Here is a 21,322-nt window from a genome sequence, read left to right on the forward strand (position 1 = left end):
GCAAATAAAATGAACTTTAAAGCAGAATAAAAGGAGAGAGGGAAACACATCATACTTAATTTAGATGTTTTTAAAAAACATCTTAATAGCATCTTTGGCTTAAATTTAAAATTTGCCCCCGTGACTCCATACTGGTATAGTCTTTATAATATTTTCATAAATGTTGTCTGCTTGGTGTGTATCCAGCTATTCATAATGGTTTGTTCCATGGCTGGATGTTCCCACACCAGTTCTGTAGCTAGAGTTCTTAATTTTCGTTTATCTAATCCATTTTCTGAAATTTGCCTTATGTTTCATCATGGATTAATAGGAATTGCAGTTTTTTTGCAGGGAGGTACAAATGCTATTTATTAAATAGAGTTCCAACTTTCATTATTTTCTTTATATTTGATTTTGAAAGGCAAATTTTAAATTTGAGCAATAATTTATATTTGAGCAACAATTTAAAAAATACTTTCTTTCTCATTTGCTCACTTACGTGTGCCCGTGTGCTCTCTCTGCCTCTCTCTCTCTCTCCTTTCAGCAGCATTTAGATAAGGCATTTTCGAGTCTGGTATGGAAGCTGCTTAGCTATTGCCAGATGATACAGAATATCTATCTCAATAGGTACTTTATTCCAGCAATTTTGTTGTTTTTAATTAGTAACTAATCCGGCAACATCACTGTAGCCTATGTTGCAATGTTAACAATTACCATTGGGTAGTTATTACACTACAAGTTTTCATTTAGATAAAATATGTACAACTACGTCAGTTAAGGAATATTCTGTGGCTTATATTTCTGAGCTGAAAAATGAGTTGCATACGCTATGGCGTCGGTAGTTTATAATGAAGGCTTTTAGTAGTAACGGTGCTGTAGGCATAGCAGTGAGATACAGTTAGGCTTTTGAGAAGCCCAGCTAAAATCTCTGTTTCTTCATGTGCACTTTAACAAGCCACGAGTGACATATGCAGGGTGTTATGCATTTCCTGAGTGTATTCTTCTGTTTCTTCTCCAGATGCTTTTAAAAATCACGGTAAATTCAGTTGTAAATTCAAATTCACTTTTAAAGTACCCTTACAAAAACATTTGTCTCAGAAAACTTGGTTAATTGACTGGTTATTCTTTGAATTACTCAGTTAGTTTATGCCTTGAATTAGTTTATTTAATTTGAGTTCATTTCTTTTTTGCTTTGTGTTGTCAGTTCAATTTCTTGCCCTTCCTTTTTGCAGCTGTTGACTGTTATCTTCACTTTATTTCAATGTTCTGCAAACCTCAGAATCAATGCACAATACTGAACTTTCCACAAGTTCAATAATTAAGCCATTAATTGTTTTTCCATTAGTATGTGCTCAAATACTAAAAAAGGAACCTGCTTATTCATCATCCAATTTTTAAGTAACTTCATTGTGCAATTTAAAGTCATCGTGAATATTTCAACAATTAGTAAGCCATCTATTTTTACCATGAAAAGTAAAAGAAAGTAAAATAAATATTGACAACTATGGGACGCATCTGATTCTCCCCATAATTCTATCTTGGCAAAAGCCCAATTAAATAATAAGAAATATCAAGGAAATGAAATTTTTATCGTTCAAGTTAGAAAAGTGTAAAAGCAAGATTACTGCTACACAGGGTGACCTATGCCTCAACACAGTCATAGTTAAAAGCAGATGAAAGAATCAAACTGCTTTATGCTTTTACAGTGGCTATTCAGTAACTTGAACGAATCTTGTATTTAGGAGGGTTTTCCCTATACTTGTGTAACAAAGATGTATTTGCCTATGTAATTTAAAAAAGACTAAGACCTTTTTTGGGGGAAGGGTGGTTTCTACCTCAGAGCCATGACAGCTGGTTCTTCATTATGGGCAAAGCAAGAGCTTTAGGAAACTTCTACATCCATGTTGTTTCTGAGCGACTTAACCTGTGGGAAAGCGATGAAGAGAGAAGTATCTGTATTTTACTTATTGTAGTGGCAGCAGGAATGACTGCTAAGGTAGTTGTGCTACAGTCTGTTTTCAAGGCACTAGTGTTACGTCTCCTGTATCTATAATTTTTATTAAATAGAATTTTATCCTGTCACTGCTTTTAAAGAGATGCTTATTAGAGAAATGGTAACAAAGTTCTTCTTTAAGTGAAGATTAAAAATAAAGCTGGGAAACAATCCTCATGCTCACCTCTAAACTAACTAATACTAGAAGAAATAATTTATGTTGCCTGTTAGCATTAAAGAAATATTTGCTTTTTCAGAATACTCCACACTTGCACATTTACCTTATAGAGTATGAATTCCTTACAACGGATGCAACTTCTGGTAGGATGCATTTACAATCAGGGTAGATCGTTCACCCCTCGCTTACCAATCTTATCACCAGAAGCTAAAACTACTAGTGCTGAATCCGGAAAAGATTTGTACTATGTTTTTCCTCCATCTATAACATCTGAGACAGCTTTTACGCTGTAGATGTTTTTCTTTTCTTTTGGCCACACGTGGCTCTCCTAATCTTCTTGAGCTCAGACAGAAAATATTCTGCTTTTATGCTGAAGGTTTTCAGTGTGGAGCCCAGCAGGGGCATATTTCTCTCATTGCGACCAAATTAGAGGTTTGAACACCCTTTGTGTTGAGTTTGGAGTTTAGTAGACAGAGTAGTCACTGAAGAGGCAGATGTGCCGAGCATTGGCTGAATTGGAAAAAGGACCTTGCTGTTTGTGAAAGAGGGGGGAAAGGCATACGTGTATTACCCTCAAGAAACAGAAGGACTGGAAAGAGGAATATAGTCCTAGCAGCTCACCTAGGCTTTCCTGAAGTGTCAGTGTCCTTCTTTTGAGACAGTGATCCCAGCTGGAACCAATTTTCTGAGATGAGTACAGAAAACTGTCTTGCCTTTCTAATGCAGGCTACTTCATATTTTCCCTGCCGTTACCTGCATTTTCAGAGAGCAGAAGGTGTTAGCAAAGCTGCTGTGTGAATACAAAGCCTTTGATGACAAAAGCTTGAAATAAAATTTTAAGAATGTTTTTAGATAGCGTTACTTGATTTGTGCTGGGATGCTTCTCAGTGCTCATCTGCACGCAACTCCTTCTGAGCATGCTCTTCTTCTGTTTGATGACAAGTCAGATGATCTCTCGGGTAACTTTGCTAATAATAAAATCATTAGGGTGTTACATTAAGGATGAATTTGACCCAGCATTTCACCCAGCAGAGCACAGGGCAGTCTATGCTTGAGCTGCATTCTCTAATTGTGTTTTGCTTTCCTCGTATGTGCCTTGCTCAGTAAGTATTGTGTGTCAGCTAATATGCTTTTGCAGCTTTATTTATTTCACCATCCTTGGTACTTTCCCATTAAAACACACAGTTAAAACATTATATGAGCAGCGAAGACAATTTTTTTTAACTTTTTCTTCCTAAAAAAAAAAAGGAAAAATTCTTATAGCATTGGAAGGCAACACAGTGTAGTGATTAAGTGTTATTCTAGTGATTATATCTGAATCAATCCAAGCATGACAGTATATTAGCTTTTAAATCAGGTTAGGTTTATACTCTATGCTGAAGGTCATCAGTGTACTGCTAACTGCATTAAGAAATGCTCAATTTGCTTTTTGCAGGGGAAGGGAGCTAGTTCTCTTTTTGTTTATTTTATGTTCTCTGTACAGAAATAACAAGAAACAGAAACATGGGGAGAGAAAAGACATTTTTGGTTTAAACCCTTAAAGCTTTCTAAGCTTTCACATTTTATTATCCTGCAAGAGTAAGTGGAGGCATGTATACATACATTTTTTTTATTGTAATATTCTTCAATAATGGTATTGCTCCAGTCTATCAGCTAGTTGCATCTGTCTCCATCTCTGCTGGTAGGACTCTTGTCAGTGTACATGTCACCTCTTTTATTATTTTTCTACTATTACTTAGCTCAAGTTTCAGCTTGCATTCAATCCATCTCCTGACTGTGTGTGTTCCCAGTATAACAGCTCATGCTGTGGACTGAGTCTGAAGGCAGTAGTTCTGGAGTAAGTCATTTGCTCAACAGGCTTGCACATGAATTTAGGACCTCCGCATACTTATCTGTGTTCCTTCAGAAAGTGTATTTAGAGCTGGCTTAAGCAACCTAAGCTCTAAAAAAGTGATTACCTATATTACCTATAAGTATTATACACAAAAGCCTCAACAGAAGTTGAACAAATGACTGATTCCAGTACCTATTCTTCCTCATAAAGCTTGGTCAAGTGTTTCACTCCCTAGGATTGGATTGTCCTAGTTACTGGACCTTTTTTGGCTCTTTTCATTCAGTTCTGCTTGATTCTTTGAGTTTACAGTGTTTCTGTTTCACAATCTGCATGAGGTGCTTGTTGGATACTTACAATCCCTTGTCCTTGCGTGCAGTGCATTTTATAGCAACCATTCTCTGCTTGACCAGTATATAATACAGTATTTAACTGAATTGCTTTCCTTAATGTTTGCATTGTTGTCCATTTCACTTAGTTTTGTAAACTAAATGTAGCATGTGTCTAGTCTTTTTTCTTCTCCATTAATTGAACTGCAGTTCAATATTCATTCTTAAAATTAGATACAGGGAAATACTTAAGAGGCTAATGATAACCAGTTTCCATCTATTTACCATCAGCTGCTTCCTTTTCTGATAAACTTTTGTGGTTAACGTTGCCTCGTCTGTAGGAGTATCTTCTGGAGCCAAATCTGGCAAAGAAAGCTGAACTGCAGCTTCAGCTCAACATGTAGAATTGGCATGTTGATGCTTTATCTCAGGATTTTTTGAATGTATGCTGGGAACGCAAATCTTCCTTTTAGGTCTCCCTCTTATCTATTTCTATTTCTTATCTCTCTTCTGGCCGGATGAGATAGATGGTTAGCTGTACATTGTTGGCTTGTGCTAGGTCTGGGTATAGTTTAGAGGTAAATTCTGATATAGAGATGGATGTTGGAAGGCATTATTTCTGCTTATTTTCCTAGTCTTTCATCCAAGCAATAGGATTGTATAGGACCAAACATGCCTTTCATTTGGAGCTCTTGCTCCAAAATCCCAAGATATTTATCCTGAATCAAGGACAGCCGTTGTTCACCAGCTTCTGCAGGACTTCATTAAATATTTACCAAAATGCAAAAAAAGTAGCAAAATATACACCATTCTACAATTAGTGTTTTACCATTCTGCTTGGGAAGGCAATATGTTGTTTCTTAAATATGTAATATATTAATCTCATTCTCATATAATTTTCTGCAAGCTACCTCTTACTGGAATGCTTTACTGTGTAGAAGAGAAATATATATATTTTTTGTTTTACTGAAACAAAATAAAAATATCTAGTTAAGGACATGTATCACTGTTAGTCTTAGAAGAGGATGTTTGAACTGATGGTGCAATCATCAGCTGGAACCTTTTAAGAGTTGCTGTTTCTGATGCACCTTTTCCTGCCTTCTTTCTTTCCTTGACATTTGAAGTCACTGAAGACTAAGGAGGTGTACAACAAACAATTTTTGTACACCATTGCATCATCCAAATTTAAATATTATATATGTTTTTTATATAGCCAGTACTGATTTGGGCTTTTGTTTTTTTGTGGATTTTACTGCAGTATCATGAAAAGAGAAAGTGCTATATGTCTAACCTTCTTAGCCAAGTTGCTTCACTGTGGCGTTCAGGTAGTTTTTAGTGTTTGAGTGCATAACTTGTCTAGTCAAACATAGTGTCAGCTAATAACATGTTTAAAAGGCATTAAAACTACTATCTCAATAGATGTTTCTGTTCATATGATCTCTAGCATTCAGTTCATGGCTATATACAGAAATAAGCTTTTATTAACTGAGTGAAAAGTTAGTTTACTCAATCAATCAAGTAACTAAAATATTTATGCAAAACTAACATATTGTTATACAAAATATAATGGGTTTATATAAAAACAGTGAGTTATTGCAATGTAACACCTAATCATGTGGTTACAACTCCCTGTGAACATAATACATGTTTATAGAATATATTTGTAACAGTGATTAATATTCGATTAAACAACATGCAACCTATATGCAAATGATGCCTTACTTTAGAGTGTAACCTGGATTAATATTTGTATAAAGAAGGTGAATCCCTTATTTATTCAAAGATTCTTTGAGGTTCCCCTCTCCCCTGCTTAAGTTGCATGATGCTGAAAATATATGTAGATATGAGAATTTAAAGAAAGTGATGACCTGTTGATACTAATTTCTTTTTTCTTTTAAGTTACTTTCCATGACTGCATTTAATAACATAGTACACAGAACCTAAGAGGAAAGGGGCACTTACTTGCCTAACAGCGCACATGCTTGTTTGCATAATGATTGGCATTTGTGCTACTGTTTCTACTGCTGATTTTAAATGGATCAGAGATTTTGAACAAAGTAGGGAGCAAAGACTCATTAGCTTTACGCAAAAAGATAGAATAAAGTTGATAGGAACAGAGAGAATTGAGAATTAGAGTGGCTAGGCTTATGTTATCTATAGTGCAAAATGCACCTTTGTTTTGCTTTCATACTCATCACGCGTTTGACCTTATTTTCTAACTTGAATTTTTTATGGACTCGGTTTTTAGAACAGCAAATGCTTAATCCTTAAACTAAATGGGTATATGTTATCTTACAGTAGCATAAACAGGAAAGGTAAGGGAAAACACAAGCTTTCCTTTTTGTTTTTAGCATAGGGAAGGTTAACCCAATTTCTTATGTCACTTAGTTTTCTGCCTTCAAGTCAGATTTCAAAGGAATTTTAGGATTTTTATTTCACTAAAATAAACTAGTTCACCACCTTCTAGTTTTGATGTGTTCTCGTTTATTTTAGGGTTGATCCTTTAAAACACTTTGAGTAACACCATTTGCATGCTGCTCATTAAGGCTATGCTCATGTGTGGCGCTCTGGTTGTGCAGTGCCTAGTAATGATGTAGAAAATTTAACAGCAGAGTTCTCAGTGAAAAGGTTTGCCCTCAAAAAGTGAAGGGCCACTAGCAACTGTGACTTTTTATTGTTATTATTTACATATATATATATATGTAGACACACACACACACTCACACATAGCTATAAGTACATATATAGTAGGCTGGCATACATTGACCTTTCTCTTTAGTGTATTCTGCATCGTTCTGTTGCTGATGTTAACAATGCAAAAGTGGAAGAGAGGAAAATGGATATCAGTGAAACTGTTGTTCTCGTGTGGGGACCACAGAAGTTGCTCTATTTGGTTGACTGTCCAGAAGCTAATAATTGTGGCTTAGGCTGCTTATTGTGCTGTTAAAATTCACAAGTCACCAAATTCAATGAGTGCTGAAGTTTTTTGTTTTCTTTATTTGTTTTGGTTTTAAGGCTGTTTTTCATCCATTTTATGCGTCTGCACGTTTTGCAAGAAGTAGAGAGTCACTACAGCCTCGTCTTAACTTCTTAAGAGTAAGTCCTAGTTTTCTTGTTTGTTTTTTTCTTTTCTCTACTTGAGTGACAGAAAAGTTCAGGCCTACAAATACAGGATTGAAAAGAACTGCCTTTGTGCCAAGGTCCAGCCGAGGGCTGTCGTCGTACAATCGACAGCGTCACTTTATCAAGTTCCATCTTAAAAGTACTTTTTTTCTTGAGTACTATTACAGTCGCTGTTCTATTTTGTAAGCTTATTAAGAGTTCTGCTGTCAACTTAAATTTATTCATGGGCAATTTATACACGTTTGTTCTTGTGCTAGCTTTGTCCTTTAGTTAAACTGTTTCTTTCCCCTGCAGCCCTTGTGTTTTCTCATTTGATGCATTAATAAAACAGTAATCAAATTCCCTCTTTGCCTTTTTGCTGGACTAAGCAAGGAAAGCTTTTACTTTTTTTACTACTTCTTGAGTCTCCTGATCATACTATTAGTCCCCCCCTCTTTTTCTTTTTTAATATTTATACAAATATATAGAAAAAATCTCCCCCCCTCCACTCAGGGTGTAATAGGTCAATAATATTACACAGGACAGCAAACTGAAAGTTAAATCTTCATTTGGACTATAAACATCATGAACAGATTCCCACGTGGATATTTGGGAAGAGATGGCTGCCACCTTTTAATCTGTCTGTGCTTTCCCCCCCTTCCCTTGTTTTTCCCCTTGCTTTTGCAGCTGCCTGTGCCACACACACAGATCAAATGGCATCACGGCACAGCTCTAAAAATGGCATCACGGCACAGCTCTAAAAATATTTCCTTCTCTGCCCCCAATAACAGCAACTCTTTTCTGGTTTTAGAAATGTGGTCACTGACGGAGTGTTCCCTTTCCTTGCTACTAAGGGACCCTGCAAGTTGTTAATGGTATATGCTGTTCCCTATAATAATAGTAAAGGTATTGTAAAACCTTTGTAATGCTCTGATTTTTCTTTTTAAAGGGGAGGGTTGAGACTTGGTAATAAGAATGCTTTTCTTTCACTTCCCCCCTCCATATAATAATGGAAGGTTAAAATAACTTATAATCACTGAATTTTATAAAGGCTTTTATTTTTAAAAAATTCTTTCTAGTTTTCACAAAAAGCCGTAAAGCCGTATCATGGCTGAATAAAAGAACTGAGCACGGTAAAGGAATCTAAAGAAAAACTTTACAATTTTAGTACAATATCTTACTGGGTTATAAATAAAATGCCCTTATCTATAAGTATCACAAGCATGTGTCTAGTGAGACTGTTTTTTAATGGTCCCTGCTGGTTTACAATTTATACGGTCAGACTTTAATGTAAGGAAGTGCCATAGTAGCACATTTTAACAAGGAAAGGAGGAAAAGTTAAGCTGCAAAATATGCATAATAAAGAGATTTTTCCCACTCCTAGAAAATTTATATTCATGACTAAATTAGTTTCTAATAAATTATGCACAGCTTTTTATGAAGTTAGTTAAAAATATGAACCATAGTGCTGTAGCGTTAGTCGGACAAATTGTTTGGCAACAGTTTCCACAGACCACTCTATTTCTGTTTCTTCTGAGATAGTTAATCTAAGCATTTATTTCTATTCTAAATTTGTTTTTCAATTTTATCTTAATATCTTAAAAATACATTTTTATGATAACTCTCCTTTTCCTTTGTTTGTTCCTTTCATATACTCAGGCTGCCAGGGTGTTCTCAAACTTATATCATAAATAAAGCAAGTTGGTTAGCTTTAAAAAACAAAATAAAAAAAGTGATGGTGGAGGGAAAACGAGTTTCATTCGGGTACCCTCTTTTTTCTCTTTTTTGAGTTATCTAATTCCCTCTTTATTAAGGAACTAGTGTCCATCCTTTAGATGACTAAATAAGGACAAGTATATCCCCTTTTATATCTGAATAGCATTCAAAAATGCGTTGCAAGATCACACAAAAACCGTTTACACAGGTACCCGCTGAGTGATCCCAAAGTCTGATGGAAAAATAGTGGTGCCTTTACCCACTGACGGCCATTCACCTTTACAACAGGTCCATTGCTTGAATCTTTTATTCCAATTAATTTTTAAAGGAGCCTATCTTACAGTTTTAGCCATTCCGGGGAGTTATTTTCCGTCATCTGCTTTTCCATTTCACAAAATCTTACTATAACGCTATTTCAGGAACAGAGGAAAGACATATTCTGGACCGTGATACTTCAGCTTTGAAAAGTACGTCTCATGAAGGCAAAAGTAACGGTTACCCTTATTGTTGAAAGGTGTGAGGTCTGGTTGTTTTGTCTGTTTTTCCCCAGTTTCTTTTTCTAGTTGCAAGACAGACAATAGTATTGCATTTCAGAAGTGGTTCTACCATTGGTCACTTCTCTGGTTAAATTTGCCAGGACCGAAGCCATACCTCTTGAATTGAGGTTTGGTTGCTGAGGCTGAAGATGCTGGAATTTTTTTCTCTCGTAACGAAGCAGCTCACAGCGGGTTGTGGAGATGACGCTGATGTAGATGGAGCCATATGCCCAGGGGATGGAAAATGACTCTAATAATAACATCAGGCAGTGTCCTCTATTCTAAATTTCTGCTGATTTGTGATAAGTGCTAACTTGTGCTGTACAGGGATGATGTTGCTACTTTATAACCCCATTATTATTTTAAAAACTCAAACATATGAAATGAGCTTTGCAATAAGATATATGCTGATTGCTACAAGGGAGCAAAAATAGTTTGAATATTCTGCAATCTTTTTATTCAAATTGTATTTATTTTATGTCAAAGATGGGCAGTAATTTCGATATTGAAGTGAGATTTTTTTTTTTTGGTGTCATCCAGTACTGAACAATTGATGAGAATTAGTTCAGTAATGCTAAAGGGAATGTATTAAAAAAAAAATTCTGAGAAGTATTCATTTTTCTAGGGCTAATGTTACTATGTGCATATAATTCTGTATTTAATTATATATCAGTGACAAAAGGGAGGCAATGCTCCACTTTCACTTAAAAATAAAAACTGAATATACAAATAAACATAAAAATAAGAGATGTACTGGACAATAATTTTGGCTGTACGCAGTGAAGATTAAGCATTACTGAGGAAAGCAGCGGGAGGTGGGGAGGTGGGGAAGGGAGAAGGTGGAAAAGAGAAGCGGGGGAAAAACCCTTAGAAATAGAACATTCAGGGAATTTTCAACCAGTGTTTTACAGTAAGAGAAATATGTGTGATGGAGAGAGCTCTGACAGTGTCTGTCAAACTGAGAGGCCTGGCGAGAGGGAGCTCTCACCGCCTTGCCTCTGCAGGGCTTTAGGACAGACCCTTGCACAGCACATCCCTGCGTCTTTGCTTTAACGCGGTAGGTCATGGGCGCTTTCAGAAATAACGTGGGTAGTTCCATACAGCCGTGGTGCACGCTGCCTGCTCTGATGCTCGTTCCAGTGGATTATGAAGTTTTTTTTTTTTTTTTTTGTCTGATAAACAGTCGTGTGATTTCCCTTTGAGTAGCAACAAATGTTGTTTGTGTGGAGGAAAGAAAGCGATCGTTGCAGCTGACCACCTTCTGCTCGAAGGAGATATCCTATGAAACTTTATGCCTGTTTTTACTTTCGTTCCGTTATTTGAAATTACGCTAGAAAAAATGTGTATATATATTTTCCCCCTCTTTCTTAGCAGATATAAATCAGAGGAAAACAAGGTTAAAAGTGATAAGACAACTCCACTAAAAGAATGATGAGGTAAAGATAGTGGGAGTTGAGGAATTTAGATTTTAGTTTTGCAAATATAAATATTCTAATGCTGTAATTTTGGTGGAAAAGGGAAAAATTTTTAGCATCATCATATTGGATCAACATCGATATAGATATCCTTTTTTCTGGGTAAAGTTAGGTAAATTAGCAAGATGGTTTCCAGCACAAGTGTGAATAAATATGGTGTTTTTAAGATGGTATTTATTGAATTTTCTTCAACTTTATTAACATCTTCTGTACTTATACTGCTTCTACACTACCTTCGTATACTAGTTTTGTAAAGGGATCTTAAAATCTGAGGCAAATATCTTAAAAGATCAGAGTCAGAAATGTGGTTCTATGTATCTAACTGTTGGAGGTGAAGAAAAATGTTAAGTCTCAAAGCAGCCCTCCTGGTGTCTAGGCATAACTGAGAAAGATGATATTGGTGTATTTCTACTGAAAAAGGATTCACATTAGAACAGTTTATGGCTCAATCAGCTTGAAAATTTTTGTAATGCTAACTAGTAGGAAAATAATGCAAAACTAATAATTTATATGAATAAGTGAGCTACAGCAAAGGAAGAAAAAATCCCTTTGGATTAATGACACATCACAGTTCAGGCAATATTTGATGCTGGAGGCATCAGAGAAGTAACATAACATAGCTCCATCTTGCACAACATATTACATAAATTCAAAACCAGCAGGCCAGCATGCTAAATATGCAGATGGATCAAATGGGAAAGTAAAGGAGAGAACAGTTTAATTTTTCTCCCTATTTCTATCCCTTTCTTATCACTATGCTCACTATAATACCGGGTTCTGTGTTCAACACATAGCTGCCGCTTATCTCAGATATTTTGTCTCAACGTACACTATTTTTTTTTCTGTAAATCCTCAAGATGCTAATTCCTCTCCCTGTCAGATTACTTCTAATGTGGATCTCATATTTCTCTTTTCGTAAGTTTTCTTAGTAAGAAGCTAGCCTATTTTATAGGAAACAGGCTTAAATTCATTTCTACCATAGGCATCCTAGGAATGGAAACCTTATATAATTTTGAAAAGTGCTTAAGCACTTAAGAGGAACTAAGCATCTGACTTGGGCCCTATTAAGAAAAAGTGTCTTCAGGAACCAAGTATTTACTACCTAAATAACTCTGCATATTTATTTCTCGATTCCTTAGATCTCATCTCTAACATGAATATAACAGTATTTTCAAGGTATTAGAAGAGAAAGCAAATGAAGATGATGCTGTGATGCCATACAAGAGAGAAATGTATTTTTTTCTCTGAAGGACCCTTTTCCGTTCTGCACTGCCTTTGGGAATTATCTCAGTTAGTGCAAAGAACACTCTTTATGTAGTCTGAGGCACCTATAATGAGCCTTCCAGCTAGGAGCCATAAAGCTTATATCCCATTTACCTAAAATAAGTTAGTGCAATACAAGAGACACTCTTATGCAAGAGGTATAGATTGCACTCCAGTATATGCAGTTGGGTATGCACAATGAAATCTGACTGTAACTTTCTATTTTCAGGACTCCTGTTATTGAATTGTCAGGAATTCTACAAACAAAAGTAGAATTAATTAAGAAGAAGATGAAAATGAATGCTCCCCAGGGGATGGCAGCTGAATCTGTTCTATCCTTATCCTTAGGACAGAACTTTTCTGTTCTGTTGGGATTAGGAGTAACTCCACTAAAGTCAGTAAGATTACACCGGTATGAAATTCATGTCAGTAAGCTCAGAATAATCAGCTAAATGTGTGTCTGAGTGGAAGGATCAATAGGCTTATAGATGGTGAACAGCCTCCTGAAGGAAAGGGAATGTAGGAAAGTCTATCCTTTTGAAATTGTCTTTTTCTCCCTACTAATCATAACGGTTTGTTATAGCTAGTGAAGGGCATTACCAAATCTTCACTAACTAAAGAAGAAAGTTAGTTTTGTTCTTTATTTTTGTTTGTCTGTTTGTTTATAGCACTGTCATTTTTCACACATCATAAAGATTGTCTAGTAGTTTTCCTGTCACAGCAAGGAGACTAGTCTGAGTTGACCTTTTCCAGAGTTGACTGAGGAAAGAACATAAACGGAATGTCAGAAATCTTCAAGTGACCCATTACAATATACCTGGTAGATTAATGCAGTTAAATTGTAGCCTGTCATTTAGAAGTCAGTCTTGCATCTGTCTTTAGTCACCTCTTTACCTGGACGAATCAGGTTCAGGGGATTTAAATTATATCTTTCAAAGATCATGATTTTCAAGAAATCAAAAATGCAGATAGAGGAAAAAATGGCATTTAGGATTAAAAACATTTGCATGTAATGTTAGTGAGTAATAATTGTTAGTTGAATTTCATTTGACTAGTTACAAAATATTTAAACTTAGATTATTGATTGTTGTTAGTTAGGGTGATAATCTAGCATAGCATTGTAGAAATTTCTTTGGCAAGCGGTGAGGTATGCCACAAAAGGAGATGATTGTTTAATTTTTTTGAAACTACAAAATTCTTTCTTGAACTAAGAAATAGCAAAAATGAACTAAAATCCTGCAAAAGTTGGTAAATTAGATGCGCTATTTAAAAAGAAGAAAAATGAATGATGCTTCGTAATACTCAAAGCAATATTTAACTGTGAAATTATCAAGCATAAAATATAGTTAAAAACAGTAAATTAAACCTGGTTTTAAAGATTTAAGATAGTAGAGATAGGTGCCTTGAATAAGTAATGAGAATCAGCAGCACGGTATGCAGTTACCTAAAACATTTAAAATGCTTCAAATGAATAGGAATTTTTTGTTCTGCTACTTGACCATCGTCTACATAATACAATGGCAAAATGTAAAGTAACAATAACATATAAATATAGTGAAGGTATTACATAAGATAATTACAATTAATAATTTTAATAAAGTTTCGAGAAAATTGTTTAGGAGAATTTTTTGTTGATTCATGTACAATTACCATCAATTGTGCACTTACACTGGGCTTAGACACTTTGAAAATTACTGCAGTAAGGTTTTAAAGGAAAATTTTCATTTAAAGAAAACAAACACAGTATAAAGCAGTGGAGGGCAAGAAAAGTTTTGTGTGTAAAGCAGAAGTTCAAAACAACCAAATGTTCAATTTTTAGAAGAATGTAATTTACATTATTTTATCTAAGAAAGTCTCAGAGAAGACTGCCAATGACAGAACATTGAATAAGGTTCAAATAGTAGAAGAAATTATAAGCAGAAATTGCATGAAGTGACATATGGTTAGTATATAAGTTAAAGACTAAATTTTTCCATACCAAAATATAAATTAAAGTAACTTTATAAGTATCAATTAAGATAGTATTATCAATAGTATCACTTAATCACACAGCTCAAGAGAGAAATAAATGATTAGGAACAATGTCATTTGAATTGAGTACCACTACTCCAACAACAACAACAACAAAAATTCCTTTCTTCAAAGGAATTAATTCATGTTATCTTCAAAATTCACCTGAAGGTCACTTATTTCCTTTAATTCACTAAATTTATGCAAAATTCAAATCAAGTTATTTCTTGATACAATATCTTCTAACTTTGATCTAAGAAAAATAAAAACTGCATATTCAGGGATCAAACTGGCACTTGGATGCCATAATGCAAGCAGTTCAGAATAATCCACAGAAGGAAGTAGATTTTTCAATAAAAGCTGAAAAATTAGCTTTTGTGGTTAAAATTGCTATGTACCTGGCTAGTAGGCGTAACAAGAAATGTACTCTGTCAGACTGGATGAAAACTCAGCCACATGGAACGTGTTTGTTTCAGTAAGTTTCACCTTGCTTTTTGTAGCATTTTTAATATTCAATCACAAAACTCTCTGTCCTTTGTGAACAAAATTCCAGGTCATTTTGGCATCTCGTTTTACATTTTGGTTTTTGTAGTGGCTGATGCCCTTGTTCCTTCCTATATTTATTTCTTAGGTGCCTCAGTACATCATAGTGAAACAACTTCAGGTAATAAATGACTTCACATGAACTTCAATTTAACTATTCAAAGATTGTTCCCAGACAAGTAGACTGCTGAACTGTATAACCTGGGAAATGACATTGCCCATATATGCCATGAGTTACCAGCATTACACCGCATGAGTGCCATGAGAACCTCTTGCTAAGAGCTTAATCGCAAGGCTGTAATCAGAATGACGATGGTAACTTTATTGGAAATTCTTGAAGGAGCTTCATTGTTACTGCAGCAGATTACTATCACTAGGAGCAGCGACAATGCTGTTCTTGTAGAAAAGAAGGAAATTTTTTATCGATAGTAAATGGTGAAGTTATGATGCAGGTATTTACTAGTGATGTAACAGTTGTATTGCATTCTCAGTACAATTAAGCTAAGGAACTATAGGTCCCAAGTGAATGCTTATAGTCTAGAACCTGAAAATTCTCACGTCCCTGGCAGAAGGGTGTTACTTGTAGTCATACTTTTTTCGAATGACAGATATATATATGTTTTTTCCTGGATGATAAAATTAAGCTTTGTTAATTTGTAGGAAAAGCATCTGATTCAATAACACTATTATAACGCAGCATTGATTTGACTTTGAAGGGGTGAAAAGCAAAGAAAGGAGGAAGGCAATGATCCTAGCTGAAGGCATCTAATGAAGCATTTAAGGTAGAAGGATGGTACTTCTGATTAGAGAAACTTCAGCTTATGACATCAAGATCCTAATATAATGCTTTTTCTCCCATCTAAACCCTGTGAAACCCTGCCTAAGTTTGCAGGAAAATGATCTCCAGGGGTGTTTTAACCATTTATCTAAGGAAGATGCGAAATTGCTTTGGGAGAGTGAGAATTCAAATATTGGGTTCTGAGGGCAATATGGGACCCTCCCAGGAGTTGGTTTCTGGCATAAGGGAAGTGGTTATGCCAAGACTTTTGAAAGCCTTAGGATAAAGGGGCTGTCAGAGAGCAGCGCCCTGTGCAGCAGAGCTTTGTGATGCAGACTGATAAACAACATGAATAATGACTCTTTTAAGAACAGTTTTCCCTAAAACATATTTTTTCTAAATTAGTAATGCTTTGCTTTAAGGAAGGTGACAACTGGTTACCCGTCAGAGTTTCCTACGGAGTTGCCTTCTCAGCACCTCCTGAAGTGGTTGCAGCTTGCATGCAGAAGCTGAAGAAGGCTTTGCCTTGGGAATGAAAGACTCTCACGATGTAAGTAGAAACCGCATGACACCACTTCTAGTCAGAAGAGACCATCTGAGGCTCTTGTGGAGAGCAGTGTGTTCAACTAGAGTGTCTATAATACATATTTATTTTGTTTTCTGAAGTGAGCCAGGCCAACATTGTTGCTGAACTGCTTTCTGATAAACAGGAGAGTGCAGAACTAGTAAATGGCAGCAGGGGCCGAGAGAAACGGAGATGTGTGACACAGTAGCCACCGTGGCTGTCTGACAATAAGAAATACACCCCACTAAGAAATACACTCAGTGGCTTTCAAACTATGGTACCTCTACACATCTTCTGCCTGTGCTTGTGAGATTTTGGCTTTAAAGGGCCAAGAGGTGCTAGAAGGCTGGAATGCCCCCCCCAGAACGACGACCATTTTGGGGACTGGCCCACAGAGCTTGGCAGAGTCGTCTTTCTCCGCAGCTAGAAGGAAGCATGCTTTGGTGGCTGTTTACAGTGACGGTTATTACAGACGCAGGTGAGAGGTCTGGCTGTCTCATGAAGGAGCTTCTGATCGCAGTCTCATTCTTTTATCTCATGCTCCAGCCTTTTTCTGCTCCTGTATTAGGAATTGCCACCATTCGTCTGTGCATGCCTCATCCGTCTAGCAGGCATGGTCCTGGTATGGATGTAGTACCTAGCAGTGCAGTTGATTTCAAGGCAGAGTGCCTGCTCCTGATCTGCACCCCTGTGTCCTTGGGCAAGCAGAGTGCAATGCAGGGAAGCTCCTTTTCCCTACAAGCAGGAAAAGTTACTCAGCTGTCCTTGATCCCCTTTTCTGGTGTTAGGATGTTGATGTGGCAACCAAGGGAGCCTCTGGAGCCAGTGTCTCCTCTTTTGGGTTATCAAGTGTCTTAGGCTTGAAGGATCACTACACTCCATCCCACAGATCAGCCCACAAGCAAGTGGCTGTTCGTTTGTTTTGTGGTTCTTGATTTTTATTTATTTTGTTTTAATACTTCTTGCACATGGAATATGAGCAGTCCCAACTTCCCAAGGTGAGCAAATGAAGAAAAGCTTTTTAAAGATTTGAGGAAAATTTCTTTAGCAAGTTATGCAAAGTGTCATCTGTGGATGATATAAAGAGCATGTTAAGACATTATAGTACTATTACCATATTTGGTTTATTTATTAATTTGCTCTTGCAAATAACTGCTTCTAAATGCAAATGTGTTTGAAAGGTAAAGACTGCACACACATTTATGTTTATTTTGCACTAATAACTAGAAGTGTAAATTGAAAACAAAGTAGAATTCAACATGGAAAACATTATTCCGAGCCAATCCTTATTGTAAATAATTGCCTTTAAGATTTTAGGGGCAATTAAAATATAAAATTATATTTATATAAATAAAAAACACATTTGGGTGAATATATAGATAGCATATTTTAAGCCAATATTGGAATTTGTTATGGGAACTTCCTTATCAAAACTACTAGAATAAAAACACCCTATACAATCTTAAATCTATTCTAGCAAAAACTTGTTAGGACTTCTAAGGGCTATTTCTATGCCCTTTGAAAGGCCTTAAACCTAGAGCAGTCTAGTGTGCCTTGTGTAAACTTTAATGTAAAGCATTTTACTAGTAGGTTGGTATTCATGCACATGCAGAGTAATCAAGCATGTGTAAGGCCACTGGAGTAAATGACTCTGGTCCTAGGACTGAATCGGCACTGGGTAGAGTCTCAGTAATAGGCACTGCCTCACAACTGAGGCATAACACCCATCCGCCAGTGTTTCTAGTCCATGTTAGATTGAAGTCAAACAGGCTGAGTAACTGCTTAACCCAATCTGCATGAGTCTGAGCTCAAGCTGACTAAAAATGTGCAGTCGCAGTTTAAGAAATTATTTATCCCAGCTACTAGTTATATCAAACAGGGTATTTGGTTGCTAGGATTTCTGAATAGCTTTCACAGTATTTTGAGACTTGCTTACATGAAAACGAAGTATAAATAATTTTTTAGAAAATACTCTCAAGAAATTTAAGATTGAGTTAAATAAGGTTATTCTCAAATAACCTGAAAAGTTTACTAGTTTCCCTTGTCTACCAGAACTTGCATTTTCACAGTACCTCCCCAGATACCTCCCTTTGGTTCTTGAATTCAGGTTATTTAAAAGATAAAAATTTACAGCCTGCTGTTACCACTATCAAAATTGGTGCAGAAGCTACCACCTTCTGTAAATGACAGGGAATTGTGTAGAAAAATGTTCGGTGCATATATACTTTCATTGATAATGTGCGTCCAGATCAGTGTTTAAAGTTCTTACCTGCAAATGCTTTAGAGGGAATGAAAATACTAATTTATGATGACTGTCTGATATTTGACTAGATCATTTTGAAATTATCCTATCCTAAATACTACATACTCTTATCTCCGAGAAAAGAAGTGGTACATTAGGCTGCTAGTATTTTTAATCAACTTCAGGTCAAACAGATGGGCTTGAATGGCTCGTAGTGGTGGTTTAAGCTCAGTGTGCTGTAAAGTAGTTTCTGCAAAATTGTACCCAAGTTGGTTTGTGGTGCATTTACCATAGAAGTTGCAAGATGCCTTTCTGATGTCTTGATTGTCTGGAATAGGAAACAAGGATACTATTTCTGTGATGGTAACCAGGATTGAATTTACTAGGGGCAGTTCTGGAAAGGATTTGAGCTTGTGGACAATTTGCTGCATAGCCGCTTTTTTTTTTTTTTTTTTTTGCTATCCCTGTGTTATTCTAAAAAAATGATGAGTGCTTGAACTAAGTAACTTATTCAGACCATTTAAAAATAACTTCAGGCTTTTTGCTATATTTTCAGGTATAATTTAGCTTTTGCTTTTTCCTTCTTTATATTTTAATTTGAAAATGATTTTTAAAGTGTGTTGAGAAATGTCATTTTTCTTTACCTGTGCTAGTTTAATTATTTGAAAGTAAAATTTTAATCTAAGTGCTGGAAGCCTCCAGTGGTTGGAATTTCAGCTAATAGCGTGTTTTGTGTTAATGGGGTAGTGGTGGAGAATCAGTTTTCAGTTTCATTTAAATATTCTATTCTTGTTTGCACTCCGTTGCTCCTTTTGCGATAGCCATAATTTAAATAATTGATTCAATGAAAAAAAATTCAGCAATGTAAAGCTTAACAGTCTATTCCAAAAAGGTCAGATACCAATTACTGTAATTTTGCATAAAATGAAATGAGAAAGCCTGCCCCTTTCACTCCCAGGGAAAAAAATGTTAGGATAATCAGAATTCTCATGAGGCTTTTTCAATCAATAAATGTTTGAGTGAATTATTGCAGCATCAGGATTGAAAAGTATTGTATTCCCTCCTGCAATTATAGCATGCAAAAAAAAAAAAGACCCACCTGAATCTGATGCGGGGGGTGGCGGGGGGGAGACAGGGATTCGGGTGGGGGAGGAAGAAAGGAGGGTCAGTATAAGAAAGGGAGAGGAAGAGTGGAAATGCTTTATCTAGTTTTTCCCATGTAAAAGACAGATGTTGTTGTTGGTAATAGTACTAGCTTTTGTTTTTCAGTGTGGTATTATAGATGTTCTGTACCTTTTTTTCTTTTTTAAATTCTTTTCTCTTATTTGCATTTGTGGTTGCACATTTCCAAAGTCTTTTTAATATGGTTTGACAGGCGCTTTCTACCGGGTTCTGCTGCCTGAAACGTAAACAGCAGCTAGAAATGTTTGGTAAACTTTATTTCACTTTAATCCTTCACGCCATCTGAGTCCAGCTATACAGCACAAGGCAGTGCCATCTGGAGATAACTGAGCAAGCTCTGAGCAGCCAAGTTATTTCAGTATCAGAAGTCGGCTAGTCACACTAATATGGCTTTGTGCCTGGGTTCATTAGCCTGCTGAGTAGTTAAGTAGTTATTCAGGTAGAGCACTGTGCTAACACAGCTACGCTGCTTCCAGCATGCAAACCATTTTTGGTGTCTCTGTGCAGCACTGGATTAAAATGTAGAAGAGACTCTGTGCCGATACCTCGGGTGATGATAGCCTCCATCAACCCATTTGTAGCGTGAAGCTTTGACTTCTGGCAACTCTTTTACCTGACCTGGAAATCCTGTGAGGTGAGAGGCTGAACTTGCTCGCCTTTCGGTTAGTTTCATTCAGCGCATCCGGAGATTTTCTGCGTGCTGCCGGCCTTGGCACCAAAACGGTGTAGCAGTCCCCTGCCGCCATCTCCTCCTGGTGACTGCTGTCTCCCCTGCTTCTCCTTTCTTCCTAGAAAACTTAGCAAAAGTCTGGGTAATTAAGGCACCTTGTTTTGCAAATTAGAAGCATTGGTAGATAGATTTGTTAGAGTTTGCTAGGTAAAATACATCAAGAGGAAGGCGTGTTATGTGGTTTGGGGCTAGCTGAGGGTAACCTAAATATCCAAATAAAGAGTCCTCCTCTCTGTGTCTGCTGCGGTCTGGCTGCCTGCCCTTGTGAGTGCTGTTCTTCAGCTGGGGCTTCGGGATTGCCCCACAGGCTGCACAGCGTTTCTCTCTGAAAGTTGCCATCACCCTTGGTATTAGCATGCAAAAGTAAGCGAGTACCTTTTGTGGACACAGTTTCTTTTGAGGTGTTGTAGATTGCATAGCATACGTGTATGTATTTAACAAAAGAAAAATCTGTAAGGTCAAAAAATTTCAATTGATAGTATGTGGAAAAACTACTTGTTCAGCTGCAGTATAGTATAGCAATTTATTCATTGCCTTATACGAATGGTAGAAACTTTCTTTTTTCCTGTCCTTCAAAATAAGTGAGTCTTCTTCACTTTCACTGCATGGAGCCTTTTTTTAAAGCGCTACTGTCAATCCTGTTGTAGTGGCATTTGGCCTGAAGTAAGGTGATGAAGAGATTTTTTTCTTTTTTTCCTGGTAGTGGTTACCCTACTTGGCATCTCATTTGCTAGTCAGATATGAAGATCATATCTTAGCTGAACTTCCTTTGATCACTGGGCATAAATGGACTTATGCAAGTTATCTGGAACAAACTGAGAACTTGCAATGTCTTCCAATTATTTTATAAGGGTATTGTTCTGGTCTGAT

The sequence above is a fragment of the Struthio camelus genome, chromosome 2, assembly GCF_040807025.1.
Source record: "Struthio camelus isolate bStrCam1 chromosome 2, bStrCam1.hap1, whole genome shotgun sequence".
Taxonomy (NCBI): domain Eukaryota; kingdom Metazoa; phylum Chordata; class Aves; order Struthioniformes; family Struthionidae; genus Struthio; species Struthio camelus.